We start from the raw sequence: 20,929 nt of genomic DNA on the forward strand, positions 1-20,929 counted from the left end.
AACAGGGACTCCACCTCCACCACCGTTTACTCTGATTGTTCCAATTTACCCAGGAAAAGTCCTGATTTTCTGGGACCTGTGGCTGCTATAGCATTGTTCCTATTTTGGATTGCGGAGGAGGAACTCCTTCTTACATTTGCTTAGTGCGAGTTGCTGGAGTGGCCCTTCTTCAGCCCCATTCCAGGAGATCTCTGGACCAAACCACACAATCTATGTGAAGCCTATCAACATAGCCTTGCATCCGTTTTGTAAGCTGGAAAAGCCAATGGGAAGGAGTGTGTGTGTGACTGAAAGCAAGGGAGAGAAGAGGCACCAAACTCTTTCCCTATCCCAAGTTGGCACCCGGACCAAGGTTCTGTTTCCCAACCCCGTGCCACCCCAGTGTTTTGCCAAAGGCCTCAACATACATTCTGAGGGCGCCTTCTACTTCAAAGCATTACCTGTTTCTCCCTCCAGAGTCCTCCTATACCTCCAAAATCTTCCTTTCGCATCAAGGAAATCCACGTGGGCTGTGCCCTTTTGCATACATTTGCTCAATTCATTCGGCCCACATAAGTAGGTGTGAGCAGGAGAGGAGCCAAGTCAGAGAGCGGTTTTGTTGCTGTAGGTTAGCAAATTCCCACACTGGCTCCCTGCCCTGGTTTATGAGGCAGAGAAGTTCAAGAGCTCTCAGTTTTGTGTTAACAAAACAAACCCCCGCTGAGAGGGAGCAGAGATAAGGCCAGGTGGGGAGCTGAGGGACTGAGGCCAGCAAGGCACCTCCACTCTCTGGAGATGGGCGCAGAGCTAAACAAGGGGGCATGAAACCCTCCTCTTCGAGGCTGAGGATCTGATTTGGGGTACGTGGTCCACAATTTCCCGTGGCTGGTTCTACGAGCTAATTCTAACAGAGATGAATTCTGAACCAGGCGAAGACTGAAGAGCAATCTGCTGATTTACTGTTGCACAAAGGGCTTTTTAATCTTCCACTCCCGAAGCCCGAATGCTAAAAGAGGCACTGGGAGATCTCTCTCCCTTACCGTTGCAGTCCAGACACTCATTTCATTGATTCCCTCCCACTTGCCACTGTCTGAATGGCAAAAGGTTTCAGTCCTCATGCCTATGTGTAGTAATGCTTAGAGCAGTGTTTCCCAACCGGTGTTCCGCGGCACACGAGTGTGCCGTGAGATGCCTGGAGGGAGGCGGGCGAGTCGGGCGGCGAGAGGCGGGGCGGCGGCGGCGAGGAGAGGCCGCGCCTCCTGCTGCTGCCTGGCGCTCCTCCTCGCAGCCGGCAGCGCTGCCTGGGCGCCTCCGCGCGACTCTGCCTCGCTGGGTTTGGTCTCCCAGCAGAGACGGGTCACACGCGCACCTCCCTCCCTCCCTCAGCCTGCGCGGAGGGAGAGCCAGAGAGAGGCATCGCTCCTGCGCGGCGGGAGAGGGAGCAGCCGGAGCGATGCCCCAAACGAGCTGAATTCCGAGCGAGGGACTGAGGGGGGAGGGAAAAACCTTTCACTTTCGTGCGTCCCTCCCGGCGTGACGCTGCGCGCTGACGTCACGGGGCGGGGCTTTAATGGTGGTGTGCCGCGAGATTTTTTTTCAGTAAACAGGTGTGCCGTTGCCCAAAAAAGTTTGGGAAACACTGGCTTAGAGTGTAGGATGAGGAGAGGAAAGACCTGCATTCAAAGCCCCACTCGGCTGTGAAGCTCACGGGGCAATCTTGGGCCAGTCATTGTCCTTCAGCCTAATCTACCTCAGAGGATTAGAGCAGCGCTCACTGGGTATATCAGGGACAGGGAACCTTAGGTTTGCAGACCAAGCTTGGCCCACCAGGCCTCCTCATTTAGCCCATGAGGACATTTTGGGGAAGCCACACCCACCTGCCCTATGCCTGGGGTCATACCCAATGTCGGTAGTGGGGTGGGTAAGGACAGGGCCTCGATGGAGCAATTGGGAGCTTAAAGTGAGCTTCTTCTCATTTCTTTGCTTGAGCACGTATTGCACAAGGAAGGGAAAGTGCTCTCCATTCAAGGGGAATGACTTCCTCCCGGCACTGCTCTTTGAACCTCCAAAAACGTGAAGTTCAAAAAGAAGCATGGGGCTGGTGGAAAACCTATAGCGAACAGTCGCATGCTGCTCCTTACACCTCCAGTTTCCGAAGGGACTGCTTGCAAAGGGTTCTTAAACAGCCCCATGCTGCGCACTTATCTGTCTTGAGAGACAGCAGAGTGCACCTCCAGGGGTGAAGTCAAACCGCTGCATTAGCAGCACCGGAGTGAACTCCCCTGGCACAAGCCTGGGCACTGGATATGGAAGTCCTGGGCTGCCCAGACGACAAGAGACCCCTCTCAGCCTCACTAATGTGGTCCAAAGGAAAGAAGAGCAAATCCTGCAGGAGTTGCTGGAAGGAGGCCTACGAGGCGCCATCCAACCGTCTTGGGGACACAAATCCAGAGTGGATTTGTGTAGGGCTTACTTCTTAGCCTTTACTTCTCCCACAAGGCAGCGGAGGTTTTCCTTCTCCTAGATGGTCTACCTTCCCAGGTTGATGAGCCCCATCTGGGGGGGTCCTTCAAATTGTAGCATCACCAGAGATTAAAAACTGGCTCTATGAGAGGCTCTGTAGGGAAGCATATATTTGGGGCCTCCCATTGAGGGCTTTAAACACTGTTAGCACCTTGAATTGGAACCAGACACAAGCTGGCAATTAATTGTCATTATAAATCAAGTTCAAATGACAGTATGTTAGGGGGGAGATTGTCTAGAATTTGAGTAGGAAGCTGGGCTAAATGGGCTTTCCCTTTGCTTTCAACCCTGGTGTTTCTCTTGGTGTTGAATCTGCATTAAAGACACTCGCTGTGGAGCCAACCTACTTTGGTTATCAGCTCTGTTTACTTCCTTGTCCTGTTTCTACAACACACACTAGTGATTTCTCAAACTGTGTGTGGTAAGGAAGAGCGGGAAAATACACACCAGTCTCCCCTGGCATGAACCCAAAGGTAAGTGAGTTACTATCAACACTCCTTCTAAGCTGAAAGTGGATGAGCAACATACCATGGGCAGGGATAGCCAATGTGGTTTTCCTCTAGATCAGTGTTTCTCAACCTGTGGGTCCCCATATGTTGTTGGACTACAACTCCCATCATTCCTAGCCAGCATGATATGTGTTCAGGGATGATGGGAGTTGTAGTCTAACAACATCTGTGGACCTACAGATTGGGAACCGCTGCTCTAGATGCTATTGGACTACAACTCCCATCAGCCCCAGCCAGCATAGGCAATGGTCGGTGATGATGAGAGTTGTAGTCCAATAACACAAGAGGAGCCCTGCTGTATCAGACCAAAGAGCTATCCAATCTCACATTGGCAAACCATATGCCCCAATCAGGGACACGAATACAACAGCACTCTCTTGCGCATGATCCCCGGTAACTGGTGCTCGAGAGATATATTGTTTCTGACACCGGAGGTGATTTAGCCATTATGACAACTAATCATCGATAGCCATGAATGTGTCTAATCCCTGGTCATCATTACATCTTGATGTTACGGCAGCGAATTCCATCATTTAACTTGTGCAGTGTGGAGGAGCACATTTCCTTTTGTCTCTCTCCTGAATCTCGTGCTGTTCAGCTTCATTGGAAGACCCCGGGGTTCTGGTCTTAGGAGAGAGGGAGACCATTTCTGAAAGCACCACACAGGCCATCCCTGCTGAAGGACATCTTATGACATAAGAGCAGAAGAGCCTGCCGGAACGAGCCAATGGCCCGTCAAGTCCAGCATCCTGTTCTCACAGCGGCCAACCAGATGCTTTTGGGGGCGGGGCGTTACTGTGTCTGGTCTGGATTTTTCTCCCACCCCCTATGTGCTAACTCTGGCAAGTGGGCAGGACCACCCACCTGTCAATCATCTGTCCTCATAATTATGCCAGGCATCAAACACCTGTCAAAGTTCAGAGGGGATCGCTGCAACCCCTGATGAGCCTCCTTTGAAGATATAATTCTGTGCCAATCACCCAATTGCCATGGCTACCAAGGCTTCAAAGAGGCTCCCTGTAACTTCCGTTCAGCCTCTTCGGAGTTCCCAGCAAAGGTGGAGATGCTCCTAAAAACAGAGCGTTTTTCTTTTCCTTCTGCAGGAAAAGCCAGTTTGTATTCCGAGCACTTCCTCCAGTGCTTTGAATACAAACTGCTTCCTCAGAAAGAAAGAAAGAAAGAAAGAAAGAAAGAAAGAAAGAAAGAAAGAAAGAAAGAAAGAGTTCCATTATGTCACATTTAGAGCAGATGGGCATGGCTTGGCCAAAATGGTATCAGCAGGCCTAATGAGGTCCACAGCCTGAGGGTGCCCACCCATCTAAAGAGGACTCCCCAGGTTTGCAATGCAAAGTTGCTTCAAAGAGGTGCAACCTTTATTAATTCATTCTAGCCTCCGGTTACGGGTTGCAATGCGTAGTTCTTTGTGGTACTGTAAAACTAAAATGGAATACATGCCTCCTACTGAGTTGCCTAGGATTTTTCACCAGGGAGAAAAGCGTAATAAAAACTTCAGTGTAATCTGAAAGACTATGTATGCCTTAGCCAACATCTAGACTGTATTTCATTTTTGCACTGCGCGGTTTATCAGAATAAGTTATTACGACCCTTACTTTAGGGAATCCAAGGAAGCATAGCACTTGGAGGAGGCTCCATGCAGAATTCCCAAGGAGAGGATTTTCTGCCGTGCTATCACACACCAGTGGAGCACACTGGTACCTGCCATTACAATAACTGCTCAATAAACACACAAGACGTAGCCGGCTGTACTTGTATCAAATTGTAGATTTCAACAGATGTCTCATGAAGTTCAACAGTCCATGCATAAGGTCCATACATGTATAAGTATCTATTCCACATGTCTGGTTGCAGCCACTACTATGCTATAAGATCCACTATCTTGTAATATTACATATGAGCCTGTACTACTGATGAAGCCTAGGATGGTGAAACAAGGCTAATATTCCGGAAATCCTTGTCTTAGACTCTGTGAAAGGATTCTGTGGATCTGTAATAACCCTTCATGTGGATTATTGGACTCTATGAACAGACAGGTGGAATAGACACCTATACATGCATGGACCTTATGCATGAACTGACTAGAGAATGAACTGATCCACTGGGCTTTTTTGTTGAACTTTATGAGACTTCCATTGAAATCTACAATTTGATACAATGAATAGTATACCTTATTTATTCAAAAGTACAGCCGGTTACGTCTTGTGTGTTTATTGAGTATGTTTCACGTAACCATAGGTTTGTTGTTGTTTTGCTAATTGCAATAAATGCAGCTGCTTGGGGTGGGGGTGGGGAAGCTGGCCACAGAGCAGCGCCCGAGTCAGCAGCTGGGCTGAGGCAATGCAAGGGTCACGTTCAAGCACTGACACAGCGGAGCAAGTTGATATACCCACACCAGGGGCCTGGCACTGGATCTGAGCTCAGCAGCTAAGCTGAGCCCAGCACATCAGTTGCCCTTTCACCGGCTCTCCCTATATTAGCAAAAAAAAAAAGGGGGGAGGGGGGAAATATCATCAGGGTTTGTGGCATAACCCAGACAGGGGAAAGAGATAGAGTAACGGAGGGTCAAAGTTCTTCTGAGATTAGGCACAAGTTGCAAGCGCAGCACAAGTGCCATATAGGGTGAAGCACAGAGGGAAGAGAGGAAGATGAGAAGATAGCCACAACTGAATAAACAATATAACTGAATAAATAATATAACCACATGCACCCCTAAGTTTTCATCTCATTAACCTTGCCTCTTGTTCATTCTTCCTCTGCTAAAATGTACAGTGTAAGCCTTCAGTCTGGATAGCTCAGATGGTCAGAGAGTAGTGCTGATAATGTCAAGGTTTCAGGTTCAATCCCTGTATGGGACAGCTGCATATTCCTGCATTGAAGGGGGCTGGACTAGTTCATCCTCAGGGTCCCTTCTAACTCTATGGTTCTGTGAAGAAGCTCACTTGGGCAGGGTCATGACTTTTTGTTTAGGTTACCCTACCCAGAAGCATCCATGTATATACACCAAAGACACCACATAATCAGTAGCCAGTGATCCTGGTCATGATTACCATTCCAACACACAGAGGTCCTTTTGTAGCCTTCAAAAACTGCATCCCTGCTAGTTAGGACAAGAAATCCAAAGGAAGCATGGGCAAATATCCTGCTCCATCTCCAGCTGCACAATGGTGTGTTTCTACTGAAGAAACCCACCACTACATTCACCAATCTGTCAAAAGGTCTCCAAACAGACCCCAAAACTACTGAACTCTCTTCACACTACCAATTTCCACTCCTTTTTACACAGACCCGACCGAAAGTATCCTCCCTCTGACTGCATATCCTGGACACATAGCGTGTGTCGCCTTTCCCCCTTTTTGTACATATTTTCACTGAATGGTTTTCTGAATGTAGAAGCAACGAACATCAACACAAAGCAGAATCACGATGCATCTGCTGGAAAAGTGACTGGGGTGTAGTGTGGGTTGACGGCACCCAGGCCAGGAAAAGTGCTGTGTCCCCCTGGTGGACTGGGCAGTAGTCAGTCCCTTTGCTGGCCAGAACCTTTTATATATATATATATATATATATATATATATATATATATATATATATATATATATATATATATATATATATATAAAAAACTTATTATTTAGACCCCACCCATCTGGCTGGGTTTCCCCAGCTACTCTGGGCAGCTTCCAACAAAGATTAAAAATACATTAAAATGTCACACATAAAAAACTTCCCTAAACAGAGCTGCCTTCAGATGTCTTCTAAATGTCAGGTAGTTGTTTATTTCCTTGACATCTGATGGGAGGGCGTTCCACAGGGCGGGCGCCACTTCCGAGAAGGCCCTCTGCCTGGTTCCCTGTAGCTTTGCTTCTTGCAGTGAGGGAACCGCCAGAAGGCCCTCGGAGCTGGACCTCAGTGAACGATGGGGGTGGAGGCGCTCCTTGAGGTATAATGCAAGGGAGTCTCTTTTTGCAAACTAGCCCCAACCTGGGAGCAGAGATAAGGCAGAGAAACGCAAAGCCAGGAGCGATGCTGTGTCACATCGCCCTCCTGTCTTTGCAGTGAGGCGCTCTGGGCAATGCACGTGGGTACAGCAGTGCTTTCCCGCCTTCCCCTTCCTCCCACCCCAGTGTGTGTTGCTTCCACCCTCCCCCCTCTCCTTTTTGGCTGGCCCAGGGGTGGGGCACGCACAGGCGTTCCTTCACCAGCCATGAGGAGAAGGAGGCGCCGCCGCCACCACCCCAGCCCTGAAGGCCTGGCCCGGGCACAGCTTGCCTCCCCATGGCTATGGCCATGATGGAGGGAGCTTGTCACGAGGGCACAGGTTGCACCCCTTCAGAAATGTGCGCCCAGGGGCATGCCCCCTTGGACCCCCACGCTACACCACTGTGAAGTGGTGTTCACTGTGAAGTCTAGATTAAAGTATCTCTGCCTGTCACCATGGGTTGATGGAGGAATTATGGCATGACTCAATCTGTTAACATACGAAACCAAACCAAACGGTGTCAAAGTCTTCTTTCTTTCTTTTTCTTTGTTACCTTCCAATGCCTTCAGTTTTCCAGTGAAAGCGACTTGCATGATGTACCACTTTCCAATGTACACTGCATTTTGTTTATCAGCTGCTGAGAGGGCGCTTGCCACACAGGAGTGCTGCCGCTGCTGCCGCCACATCCCACATTCTGGTGGACGAAGCTATGCAAGGGATGCTGGAAGTCTGATTTCTCTGAGGCCCAGTTCACACCTGCAGAGCCCTCGCTCGTTGACAAGTGAGGATTTGCTTTGTGAGCGCAGATAATATTCTGCTAAGGGAACTCTGCTATCTCCAGGTGCCAACTCATGCGCAAAATATTCAAACTCCACAGAGGCAATTCGCACATTCCACGGAGCGGTCAGCAATGTTTACGTATGAACCAGCCCTCAAGATGCTAATTATAGACGAGACTCTGGATCCTGTCTCATGAAGCTGCCAAACCTCCAAGCAAGAATTCTCTTCTTAGGGGGAGTGTTTCTTTCTGAAGATGCAGATGGGAAGTGCGGCAGTTGTGCCTCGCTCTCAGTAATTATATTCCCAAAGGTATCATCCATTTCTCATGGCTGGCTTCGTCTGAGGAAGACTTCTGTAACATGAATCCGATCAGAACCAGCCTAAGTATCTGTAATCTAATTAACATAACGTTTGGAACTACCAGCTTTTGTCTAAAAGGCAGCGGATGTCGTGGAACAACAACCTGGTTGTGTAAATGCAGCGGCTTTCCCCCCCTTAAAAAAGTATTTATTTCCTCTGAGTTCCAAGATTATAGTGGGGCAGTTGTGTCTGGCAATGGCAGGAAACAAAGCTAAGGGCATAGCTACAAGACAAACAGATTCAACAGAACTGCCTTTCCCTAGGGAACCAGAGATCTGGGGTGGGTGGGGGGTGGCAACTTAAGAGTTTTCTAACAGAGAATATTCCGCAACCTCACCAAACTGAAGTTCCCAGGCTCCTTCAAACTGGCATAAAACCAATATAGGTTTGCAGTTCAGGTATACCAGACCTCTGGCAGCTTTAAAAACAATCTACTGCAAGATAAGCTTCCATCTGCAAGCAAGACTAAGGGTGCAGTTCAAGACAAGCTTATTTTGGAGTGCCATTAGTATTTGCTTCCAAGGATAGGCTGCATTGTCTCCATACCATAAGCTTATCACAGTGGGAAGCTGCCGCCCACACAGAAACCTTGCCAGAGTCAACATCCCTGGTGATGGAATGTGGCAAAAAGGCCTTCCTGGCTAAACATCTGGATTATGCAGGCACCCATGCTGCGTTGCTTTTCCAGGCCTTCCTAACTCTTGCTCCACTTTCTGATTGGAGTGGACATTCAAAATAGAGACTAGCAAATGCCTATAGCGAGGCAAGAACTGCCTGTGGGAAACCATGCAGGGGGACTTTATGCAAGTTAGGGCTGCTATGTGTCCAGATTTTCCCGGACATTACTGGGATTTCGAAGGCAGAATTGATGTCCTGGGGTGTTCCAAATGGTGGCGCTTCATCCTGGATCTTTGTTGTTGTTTAGTCGTTTAGTTGTGTCCGACTCTTCGTCACCCCATGGACCAGAGCACGCCAGGCACTCCTGTCTTCCACTGCCTCCCGCAGTTTGGTCCAACTCATGCTAGTGGCTTCGAGAACACTGTCCAACCATCTCGTCCTCTGTCGTCCCCTTCTCCTTGTGCCCTCCATCTTTCCCAACATCAGGGTCTTTCTTTTCCAGGGAGTCTTCTCTTCTCATGAGGTGGCCAAAGTACTGGAGCCTCAGCTTCAAGATCTGTCATTCCAGTGAGCACTCAGGGCTGATTTCCTTAAGAATGGATAGGTTTGATCTTGCAGTCCATGGGACTCTCAAGAGTCTCCTCCAGCACCAAAAGTCAAAAGCATCAATTCTTCGTCCTGGATCTTAGGCAAGTCATTTTTGTAAAGAATATAAGTTCAACAACTTTCGGGGTCTCCTAGTTTTTCTTTCACTTTTTGAGATATGGCAACCTGACACAAGTTCACTCCCCGCCCCTTTCTTTTAAGCTGCGAATTGCTACTGCAGGTATGTGTGTACATGCAGGCTACTTTAAAAAGCAATGCTGGCCACTAATCTTTGTTGGATGAAAGCAGTCTATACCTATGTGCAGTGCTATTTTTATAGAAAAAGAGGTGTCGGGGCTCGCCATGAATGCCTCCCTTGTTCTCTTAGGATGGCAATGGTGCCCACCTGCGAGGTGCCGGAATTGAGTTCCAGCTGAAAGAAAGCCCTGCCCATACGCACGTATTCAGCGCAGGGTGCACCGAGAGACCTGCAGAAAGCAGCTCTTCAAAATGTCTGGTTTGGAAAATGAAGTTGACCATTGATTGTGAAGCTTAATCATTCATTTATTATTTGTGATCTTTCCTCTGCGTATGTGTCCATGTGGCATGTTTTCCTTTCCAGCACACTACGCATCTCAGGTCAGCAGCCTCTCCCCCCCCCACCTGCCCTGTGTGGGGTGGGGACTTTGTCTCATGTAAAGATTCCAGGGCTTTACTAAGAGCTCAGGACAGGAGGAAAGTGGACGTCCTTTGGAGTGCTCCTACGCGGTGGCTGGAGCTGATGACACCTTTTCGAAAAGATAAACGGTGCAATCACAACACAATCTCCAGGGCAATATGTTTTTAAGGACTCCTGTGTGGACAGCAGTTTAATCTAAGCGTGGGCGAATCGCAACAAAACCACGATACTAAGATTTTGGCTACCGGGAGTGGCATCCAAAGGCATTAAAGCATTCAACAGAAAATAAATATTCAGCCATACAGTATGTATTTGAGTTAATGTTCTTTCCTAAGCTTGACAACAATTGTGGTTGCACTGTTGCTGGAAATGTCTCCTTCCTTCTCTGCCCTCTCTAAGCACAGCAACATGTAGAAGTTTATTTTTATTTATAAACACATATATTGCACACTTCCTCCAAGGAACTCTGGGTGATGTGCAGCCATTATAAATTCACAACAACATTCTAAAGCTACAACCCTACCCTGCTTACCTGGGAGTCCCATTGACCTCTAAAGGTAAAGGACCCCTGGATGGTTAAGTCGAGTCAAAGGCGACTACGGGGTTGCGGCGCTCAACTTGCTCTTCAGACCAAGGGAGCCGGCGTTCATCCACAGACAGCTTTCTGTGTCATGTGGCCAGCATCACTAAACCGCTTCTGGCGCAATGGAACACCGTGACAGAAGTCAGAGCATACATAAACGCCGTTTACCTTCCCGCCGCAGCGGTATCTATTTACCTACTTGCACTGATGTGCTTTTGAACTACTAGGTTGGCAGGAGCTGGGACAGAGCAATGGGAGCTCACCCCGTCACAGGGATTCGAACTGCCAACCTTCCGATCGGCAAGCCCAAGAGGCTCAGTGGTTTAGACCACAGCGCCAGTTATCGGCTCGAGTTTAGCCAAAAGAGCTTCCTGGCTGAGGTAGGCTTTAAACTGATCCAGGATTAAATGAAACAACTGCTGGTCTTCCATTTAGATGCCACTTCGATTCTGGCTATACTAACAAGGCTATGATCGATTCCCTATTGTTTTTTCTTAATGGCATCTCTAATAAAACCCAAATGAGTCCAGTGGGAGGGCAACAACCATCACTACTACCGTATTATTCATCTTAGGGTCATTACCACAATAAACAAAGATTATAAAGAAGCAATAGAATGCCTTATCGGTAGTTTTAAAACCAGCCCACCGGATTTCGAGAGGACAGGTTTGAAATGCCAAGGCCGCAAGGGCCTTTGGCAGGGCAGAAGGAACAAAAAGTGGCTTTGACCTATGAGACCTTTCATGGCTCAGGACTCACACACTCAGAGCTGGACAACACAACCTTTAAGAGCAACTGTGTGCACATGCTGCTGGCTGGGACATCCGAATGCCTGGCTCAAATGGCAAGGACGCACAGAGAGGTCCCTTGCTGGTTTCCCCATAACTGCACAGTTCCCTACTCCTGGATTGCTCCCTCTAGGCCAGTGTTGCTAACTCAGGCAGAGGTGACAGGAATTAACACTGGAACCTTGTGTATCAAAAGCCACAATCTTTAATTCAATTTTTTAAAAAATCAGTTCCACAATGATTTTACAAACCCGCACCAGAACCTATCCTAATGGCATTTTTACAAGCTTGCAATTTTTGCTCACTCTCTCTCTTTTTAATATACCTCTGCTAAAGAATCCAGATATCCTTCCAAGTCCATGCTCCAGTTAATATGTTTAAAGTTTAACCCAACCCCACCATGACAGACAGCTTACAAGGCCACGGCAGAGGCCAACCACTCAGGAACCACTTCGGAAAGAACGGCCTCCTTTGTCAGGCAGTCCTCAGTGACTTCAGATCAATCTGCTACGTGCTCTGTCTTAACTAATTAAACTTGACGGCGGGAGCTGGGTTCCACCTGGGTTTTCTTTTATTAACTGAACACTCTGTACCTCTCCCAATCATCACCGTGTCCTTCTAAAACTGGCCAGCGGCCAACTGGCAGCCCACAGGCTGGATCCTGGCAACCACATTCGGTCAAAATGTAGGCGAGAATGCCTCTGCGTCTGGGCGATTCCTTCGTCACCGAAGGAAAACCGGTCCTCGCGCATCTAAGACTAAGGCAGAATTTGCACTGTTTAAGGAGCGCAGCCGGCCCATGTTTTGCCCCACAGAGCTACTGTGGGAGAACGGGGAGCATTTGCAAGGGAAGGATTTGCAGCCAGGAGAGGCGTTGCTTCAGTAAACATGCCCTGCTTCCAGCCTCGCCCACCTCTGTGCTCTTTGGGCAAAGGGGCATTTGGAGAGGGTCAAACAGACCCATTCTGCCAGCTGGTCCTCTTGCACAAATGCCTCCTAAACTGCTTTGGGGACACACGCTTGCCAAAGGAACATGCAGTACGGCCCTAAGGCCCAAAGCATAACACGGAAATGTGTGTAAGAACGCGGGAAAAGCCTTTTTGAAAGGTGGGGTTTGTGTGAGAGAGAAAGAGACGAGCCGCTATGAGAGGGGGAACAAAGAACGGGTAGACTGGGAGAGAGTGAACAACTCGCCACACTTGCTGCTGCTCTTCTCCAAATCATGCTGCCTTGACCCCTTCCCTGCCCCCACAACAGGGCTAAAAGTGCATGCTTTTAATGTGCCAGACTGCCAGGTCTCCTGATGCTCAGCATCTGAGATGCAGTGTGTGGAGTTTTGGGGTTGCTCCTTCTGGAGTTGAGCGGGGAGCCAAGACGCATTTGGTGATTCGTTTGAGTAAGTAAGTGTTTCTTCAGGGCAAGATTATCAGCCCCTTTCCAAAGGGTCTTAAAATATATATTATTCCCCCTTTTAATGATGCCTTCCTTCCTTTCAGTCACTCCCCCTCCTGCGCAGAAAGGGATCTGGGTGAATATATTCGAAAGAGGGCGCAAGGTTTAAACTTTAAAATGGAAACGGGCTCAATGGAAGACAGCTTGCCCCCCATTGTTCTCCAAATCCCCTCTCTTCCCATGAGGTAGGGTGGATGTCTACTGGGGAAAGGGACTTTTCTGCAGCGGCCTCTCAGCTCTGAAATACCATCCCCCCAAAAGGCCTGCCTGGCACCTACTTTAATGTATTTCTGTTGCCAGGTTTTCCAGGCCTTCTAAAGCATGCTATAACATTTGGCCACATCAGGAGAAGAGAAGACTCCCTGGAAAAGACCCTGATGTTGGGAAAGATGGAGGGCACAAGGAGAAGGGGACGACAGAGGACGAGATGGTTGGATAGTGTTCTCGAAGCTACCAATATGAGTTTGACCAAACTGCGGGAGGCAGTGGAAGACAGGAGTGCTTGGCGTGCTCTGGTCCATGGGGTCACGAAGAGTCAGTCACGACTAAACGACTAAACAACAACAACATAACATTTCATTTTTTTAATTCTCTCTCTCTGTGTGTGTGTATAGATATAGAAACACAAACACACACCCCTCTGCTCTCTCTTTCAATTGATCTGGTCCTGCACCTTTATCTCCCTTTCTACTTTAATTGGTTATTTAGATGTTGTTGCTGTTGGGGTTTCGTTTTCTTTAACGGTAATGAGATTATTATGTTTACGTTGGAAGCCACCCAAGGAACTTTCGTTAGAGGGCCTTGTAAAAAATAACGAATATTAATCCTTATTTTTGGCTTCACGCTTTGGAATTTAACTCCACCCCTGGGAGGGGGAACCCGACAGTGCATGCGTTTGGATCCCAGTTAGGAAGGAAAGCATGGGGAATGTCTGGTGGTGAGGGGATCTGGAATAAAGAAGCAGATCTTTTGCTCTCGAATCACCTCCACCTCTGCTGATGGATCTTCTCTGGAAAAGAATGGGGTGGGAGGAAGCAGGTGGGATTTGGTTAGTTGTGTTTATGTGTTACACTTGCTTGGGCCCTAAGAAGCAGGGCAGCCAAACCACAGGCTGCAATCTGCGGGCAAAATCAGGCCAACAGAGAATCTTGGAACCGAACTTGAAATTGTATCACACCCTATATATAAATCCATGTCGGCCTGTCACATGCCCCGCCACCCAGGGTGATAAACAAAAGAATCTCAACTCTGGTAGTCCACTCCCCACCCCGCTTTCATGCGCCATTTCTGAATTCCACCATGTAGGCTCTCAGGTGGCAATACATGCAAGATCACACATGCCTCTTTCTCCGGACTGGGTAATGCAGATCTACTACTACCCCCACTCCTTACATGAATATGAATTGAAGACCCTCATTCCCTTATAAGCTGTCATTTGTTTGACATCTCCTCCGCCTTCCTGCATGAAAAAAAGGCTACCTTGTTATCAGCTCTTTATCCACCATCCTGATTGCTGAGTGTCTACTCAATGCAGCAAGTGTTGGCAGACGGAGATCAGCAAGAGCTTCGCAGGCTCCCGATTGTTTAACGGCAACAAAAAGCCTTCTATTTAGTCTTCCCACCAGCCCCACCAAATGAAGTCGGTAGAATTCTTGACCTGCAGTAACTCAGATGTAGATGATGATGATGATGATTTGGGGTATCTGCATATGCAGATCACTCCACTTTATGGCTTCTGGGGTGCTGCATGCAATTGGCTCTCTGCCACCATTTTGCACCTGGCTTCAATTGGCGTTGTAGTAAAAAAAAAGGAAAATTTTTGGGAAAGTAGTTCCTGCCACCCTTGAATCTGCCAGTGCCTATGACAGAGTGGCAAAGGGTGGGTAATTCACCTGTGCAGGGCTGGATTTAGGTTGGATGAGGCCCTAAGTTACTGAAGGTCATAGGGCCCTTTATATGTCCAGCTGTCCTTTGTCAACAACAAATTGTCGCTTTTTTGTGTTGAAGATATGCTATATGGTAATTAATGGACCTAACAGGTATCTAAAGCCATTTGCACATAACGAAATATGCATTTTATCAAAGTAATTGTTGAACTGAAATACAATTAAGAAGAAGTATATTAATAGTGAAATACAATTAAGAAGAAGTATATTTTTTGGGGGGGAGGCCAAGAGAGTGGGGCCCTAAGCTATAGCCTGTTTAGCTTATATGTAAATCCAGCACTCCTTATGTACAGCCAAATCAGGAACCTTATTTATTCTGTGCGCTCCATCTAGCTAGCCAAAGCGTGGGAAACCTTTCTTAGGCGAGGGGCCATGTAGTCTAATAGGGAACCTTCCAGGGGCCACATACTAGTGGTGGGCAGAGTCAGAGACAAAAGCGGGTAAAGCAAGAAACGGATGTGTCTTTTCTCTTTGCAGAGCAGGTTGTACTACAGCCGTGCAAAAGCCAGAGGTTCATTCACGCCCATCTGCAAGCACCTCTCCATCCTCTAAACAGTCAATGAAGAGGCATCCTTGCAGCTTAAAGACACGTCAACCAGACAAAAGCACTTCAAGAGGGTTGACAGCAAGGCCTGTATGGCCCGGGATGGCTGTGTGGCCTAAGGGGCGTTATGGGGGCTGGACAAAAAGGCCTGGAGGGGTTGCATCTGGCTCCTGGATCTGACGTCCACCATCCCTGGACTAGTCACACATACACACATGGGGGGGATATTTAAACTAAGCAAGGTGGCCAAATCTAGCCTCATGAAGGCTACTATCCTGCTCCCAGCTGGCAATTTAGAAGCAAGTGCACATCTATTTAGGTACAGCATCTGCAACCATGGGAGCACATAGTGGCAGCCCTCTTCTGAAGGTGATCTTGCTCTCGGGCCCCTCTACCCAATATCCCGTTATGAAAGACAAGCTCTGCTTCATCAGACCAAGTATCCACCCAGGATGGAGCTACACACAGGGGGAAAAACCACGCTATAAATATGTCAGAAATTAAATCGTTATAACTAAAGGAAAAAAAACCCTATGTAAAATCGCAAATAATTTTTTTTGCTCCCCAGCGCCATCTGGTGTTGCATGTTTATAATGCACTCAAAGCGCTGGTGTTTTTTGTTTTTTTTTACTAATGTAGCTGAGTCCCAAGTCCAGCATCCTGTTTTGGTGTCTACCCAAATACCTCCAGGAAATCTATATGGAGGGCATGAAGGCAATAACCATCTCCTGTTGCTTATTCATTCTACCCTCAACCCCAGCAACTGGTAATCAGAAGAAAACTGTTGCTGGAACTTGAGGTACACTGTTTCTGGACATTTGGTTGGGTATCATACACAAGAGCTACAAATAAACCTCTCCTCCTCCACAGATTTGTCTATATAAAAACACGAAAGTGACTCTCCAGTGAAACTAGTTGCTGAAGTTTGGGAGTTATGCCTGTTGTATAGTTTGCAATCTCACTCAAAATTTGCCCCAGCTTCTGCTCTAGGAATTACCCCCCCCCCATTTTTAACCCCCCCCCCCAGAAAACAGAAACATTGAAACCGATTATACTGTGATTTCCCAATCATTTCCTTTTGTTCAGGTCCTCTTTTCATTTCTGCTTCAAGGTAAAGCTGGAAACAGGAAGAGGACTGAACTCTAACGAACAGACAGACACAAATGAAAGGAGAATATTTTTTTAAAAAGAAATAAAAAGTCAAAAGGGCCAGAAACACAGTAATAAATATATATAGATATATATATTTCAAACTCCGAACAGGCAATCTCTCGCTATATTGAGACAAAAGCGCAGAAGTTGCCATAAACATTGGGGGTGGGAGTGGAGCGATCAGCTCCAAAATTAGTATGGTAGACCGTAGATAATAATTAAGAAAGACGTCAAAACCAAAACAGGCAGGAACAAAGAAAGAGATTGGGACGCTGTGGAGATCTCACAATACAATCCACACATACCGGGAGGAAGCGCCACTTAAGGCAGGGGACTTAGGTCTGAGTACATCTACTCAGGATCAAGCTATAGATGCCTCAAATCGTTTCGTCTCCCCCTCCCAAAGTTGTTATCCTCAGTGTGACCCTTTCTGACTCCCAGTGGGAAGAGGAAGTGGAGCCTGCAGAAAGAGGCAGAAAGGAAAGGGAGTCTGCTTACCTGGCCCTGGTGATTTGAGTTTCCGCTGCAGCCTCGACTCTCAGAACTGGGGGATCCTGTTTAGTGAATCCTTTATCTACCTGCCTCCAGAACGGCCACGCCTCCTCCTCTTGACATCACAGCCAGTCAAAACACACACAGACACACATACACAAAACCCAGACCGGGATCGACTGCGCGACGGCAGGTGCACCAAGCCTCCAATTCGCCCCCCCCCCCCCCCGGTCACAGCATGCAGAGTTTGATGTTTAACTTTGCCAAAGTTTTCCCTCCTTCTCCCTTCCCTCCAATACTCTTGCCTTCATCTTGTTCTTAAAAAATAAATCAGGCCATGACAATATTCCACGCCACCTCAAACCCTGCCAGCTAGCAAGGGAAGGGCATCTGGTGTTGCTCGTAAGCCTGATAAAACCAGACTTGACAGCTTCGGGAGAGTAGAGATGGAATGGGGGCAGGGAGCAGAGGCTGGAGAAGGAAAGATCGCATTTCGAGCTGGCCTGCCGGCTGCTGATCGGTGCCTTGATGTATATAACCTTCCACAGGGACAAATCCCATGACGGCAACCACCTCAGGTCTACCACTTCATGCACAGGACTAAAAAAACAATAATATACTAAGAAGGACTCAGCAGGCGTGTGAGTTCCGCAGTAGGGGGAGGAAGCCAGGGCACACCACGCTGCCCCTCCTTTCCATGACTTAAAGAAACCCCAAGCTCTCAAACAACTTGGACTACAAAAACAATTATGCAAGTAGAATGCGAGCAGGGGTGTTGTCGTGGGCTGGCTGGATGCAAAGGAGTGGTGGGAGGCACCAGTTGGGGAACCCCCCAAGGGAGCCCCCAGGGGAAGAAGGCTCAGAGCCAGGGGACTGGTGGTGGGATGACAATGAGTGGTCAGAGGGAGAAGATTTGGGGAGGGGAGGTGTTGGAAGCTAGAAGGGAAACAGGGTTTAGTGAGCAGGAAGAGGCTGTGGCAGAGAGCAGTTCAGGCTCCGAAGCTGAAGCGGAGGCTGGAGAGGAAGCTGGCCAAGAGGCAAAGCTGAGACAGGCTGCTGAGGAATCCAGGGAGTCTCCCCCTCCTGCTGCAACCAGCTCCCCTCCCGTCTGGTCTCCTAGAACACGCAAAGAAACAAAAAGAGCAGAGATTGGTTGTGTACAGATGCCGGCTGCGACCTGCTTGGGAAAGAACCTGGAGAGGAGGAGCCTTAGAGAGTGGTGGGAACCGTCAGTCCTCACAAATACTTCATTGGAGCAAGACCTACTGGGAAGAGTTGCTGGGATCACTAGGCCTGTGCTATTTTAGTTTCTTTGAATAAAGAGTTAACTGCACTGACACCTTTTTGGGGGGGGGGTTAAATGCTGATCTATGCTTGACTTCGGCTCCTCACAAGGTCTTTGCACGTACGACTATCCCCTTGTTCGACGGACGTTGTGGACTGAGGTGCAATGAGCCTCGGGGATGTTGCAGCTGTGTCGCACTTCCACGATGACAGCTCCCCTGCTGACAAGGAGGGTCTCACGGAAAGAGAACAATGGTCTGAGGAAGAGGGAAACATTCCCTCCCGAGGGAAACATTCCTTGGGAGCTGAAAAGCTATGGTCTCATGAGGAGGATACTTCTGTGGGGTGGGGTAGGATGGAAGGATTCTGGTTGTGGCTGATTTGAACAGTAATAAGGTAGATCGTATGGGACGCAGGTGGTGCTGTGGGTTAAACCACAGAGCCTAGGACTTGCCAATCAACAGGTCGGCGGTTCAAATCCCTGCAACGGGGTGAGCTCCCGTTGCTCGGTCCCTGCTCCTGCCAACCTAGCATTCGAAAGCACGTCAAAGTGCAAGTAGATAAATAGGTACCGCTCTGGCGGGAAGGTAAACAGCGTTTCCGTGCGCTGCCCTGGTTCGCCAGAAGCAGCTTAGTCATGCTGGCCACATGACCTGGAAGCTGTACGCCGGCTCCCTCGGCCAGTAAAGTGAGATGAGCGCCGCAACCCCAGTTGGCCACGACTGGACCTAATGGTCAGGGGTCCCTTTATCTTTACCTAAGGTAGATCATAGGGTTTTTGATGGGCATACAGACCGCAGGGTGCACTGCTGGCCTGGAGTGAAGATTGTGGTTGTAGCACATAGCTTGGTAGATAGTGCTAAGGAGGAGTCAGTGGTCGTAGTGCATGCTGGCACCAATGACATGGGGAAATTATTATTATTATATTTATTAAGTTTGAATACCTTCATCCTCAGGGAGGTTCACGACATAAAATTACAATATGAAAACTGCAAGATGCATAATAACGAGAACAAAAACAAACCAATAAACCCCTCTCCCTCAACGTATTTGAAAGGACATCAGATGTCAATCAGCCAAAGGCCGGGTTGAAGAGGAAAGTTTTTATCTCGCGGCTAAAAGTGTATAATGAAAGGTGTCTGCTGAACCTCCCTGGAATATAAAACTGCTGGATTGTGCTCCCAGCAATATATTGTTTAACTTATTAATAATTATTATCTAACCTTTATTTTTACATGAAAACAGTTACAGAACTACAGTGGTACCTCTGGTTGCGAACGGGATCTGTTTCGGAGCCCCGCTCGCAACATGAGCAGAATGCAACCTGCGTCTGCGCGTAACAATTTGCCACTTCTGCGCATGAATGTGACGTCATTTTGAGCATCTGCACATGGACGAGCGGCAAAACCTGGAAGTAACCGGTTCCATTACTTCTGGGTCACCGCGGGACGTATCCTGAAAGAACGTAACCTGAACCGAACATAACAAGATGTATGACTTATTACAGATAGGTAGCCGTGTTGGTCTGCCATAGTCAAAATAAAAAAAAAATTCCTTCCAAGACCAACTAAGTTAGTTCTTGGTATGAGCTTTCGTGTGCATGCACACTTCTTCAGATACACTGATGTATGACTGTACAATTAACAAATGAACAGCAACAATTGAATACATTTATTAGGGGATGCCATCAAAAGCCAGTTTTTAAAGATCTTTAAATGTATCTGCCAGGGACCATCCAGCCAAGGCCTCTGGCAACTCTGTGGAGAAACTAGCACGGCTGCATGTAAACAGAGCTGGTCCAGAAGTGACATGGGAACATTCGTGCCAGAATGTGGATAGCACAACACAGCCCTAAGGTCCTTCTGGAAAGAGTCAGGGCTCAGGGGAACAAACAATCTGGAAAGCACCTGGAGAAGAGGAGAAGGACAGGAACACATCTAAGGATGTCTTGCCAAAAGAGAAAATGTTAGGAAGCAGGCAGGGGAGAAGTATACAGCTGCACAGGAAATAATCCTAAGGTTAGTTCAGGAAATTATATCAGAAGGAACTTTGCTCTGGTGAGAAAATTGGGAGTGAGAATGGAAAGTGACTAAATGAGCCACGTGACGATTATCTGGAAATCTATGAAGTGAAAAATGATTGGCTTTGTTTTACAATTTCTTCTAGCTCAGATTGCAGTAAATGAGAAATGAATATTCCATGAAAACAGAAGCACAGTCATGTAGCAGACTTCAGAGGCAGGGTGTACCAGGCACATTGAGAAAAGGTTTATCACTGGTATGGGAGAACAGGAAAGGCTGAACCTCGTAAGAACTTTGGCAATCCGTTGATGCTATTGACTCCATCGAGTGGTGTCCAAATCTAAACATGCAGAAATAACAAGTGGCAGAGCTCTTCTTACAGGTGGGAGGTTGCCTAGATGTACGTAGATAGAAGCAAAAACCTCCAGCACTGTCTGCTGCCCTTTTCATATGTTGTTTCCTAACACATACTGTAAGTGTGATCTGGAGAACAAGCCTTATGAGGAACGGCTGAAAGAGCTGGGTATGTTTAGCCTGGAAAAGAGGAGACTGAGAGGAGCTATGAGAGCCACCTTCAAATATCTCAAGAGCTGTCACATGGAAGAGGAAACAAGCTTGTTTGCTCCTGCTCTGGAGG

General features: G+C 47.9%; 1 protein-coding gene across 5 annotated transcripts in view; it reads right to left on the reverse strand.

Annotated features, from left to right (window-relative positions):
- The window catches only part of GRB7 (growth factor receptor bound protein 7), a 78,351-nt gene that overhangs the window by 38,216 nt on the left and 19,206 nt on the right, over window positions 1–20,929 (reverse strand). The window contains exon 1 of one of the 5 annotated variants that reach the window (XM_081168665.1): window positions 16,994–17,181. The exons of the other annotated variants lie outside the window; for them this stretch is intronic. The gene's annotated coding sequence lies outside the window, so the exon portion shown is untranslated. Of the gene's footprint in view, window positions 1–16,993; window positions 17,182–20,929 lie in introns of those variants that run through there. 5 annotated transcript variants of the gene reach the window in all.

This window comes from Podarcis bocagei (genome assembly GCF_964188305.1).
Source record: "Podarcis bocagei genome assembly, chromosome: 13".
NCBI lineage: Eukaryota > Metazoa > Chordata > Lepidosauria > Squamata > Lacertidae > Podarcis > Podarcis bocagei.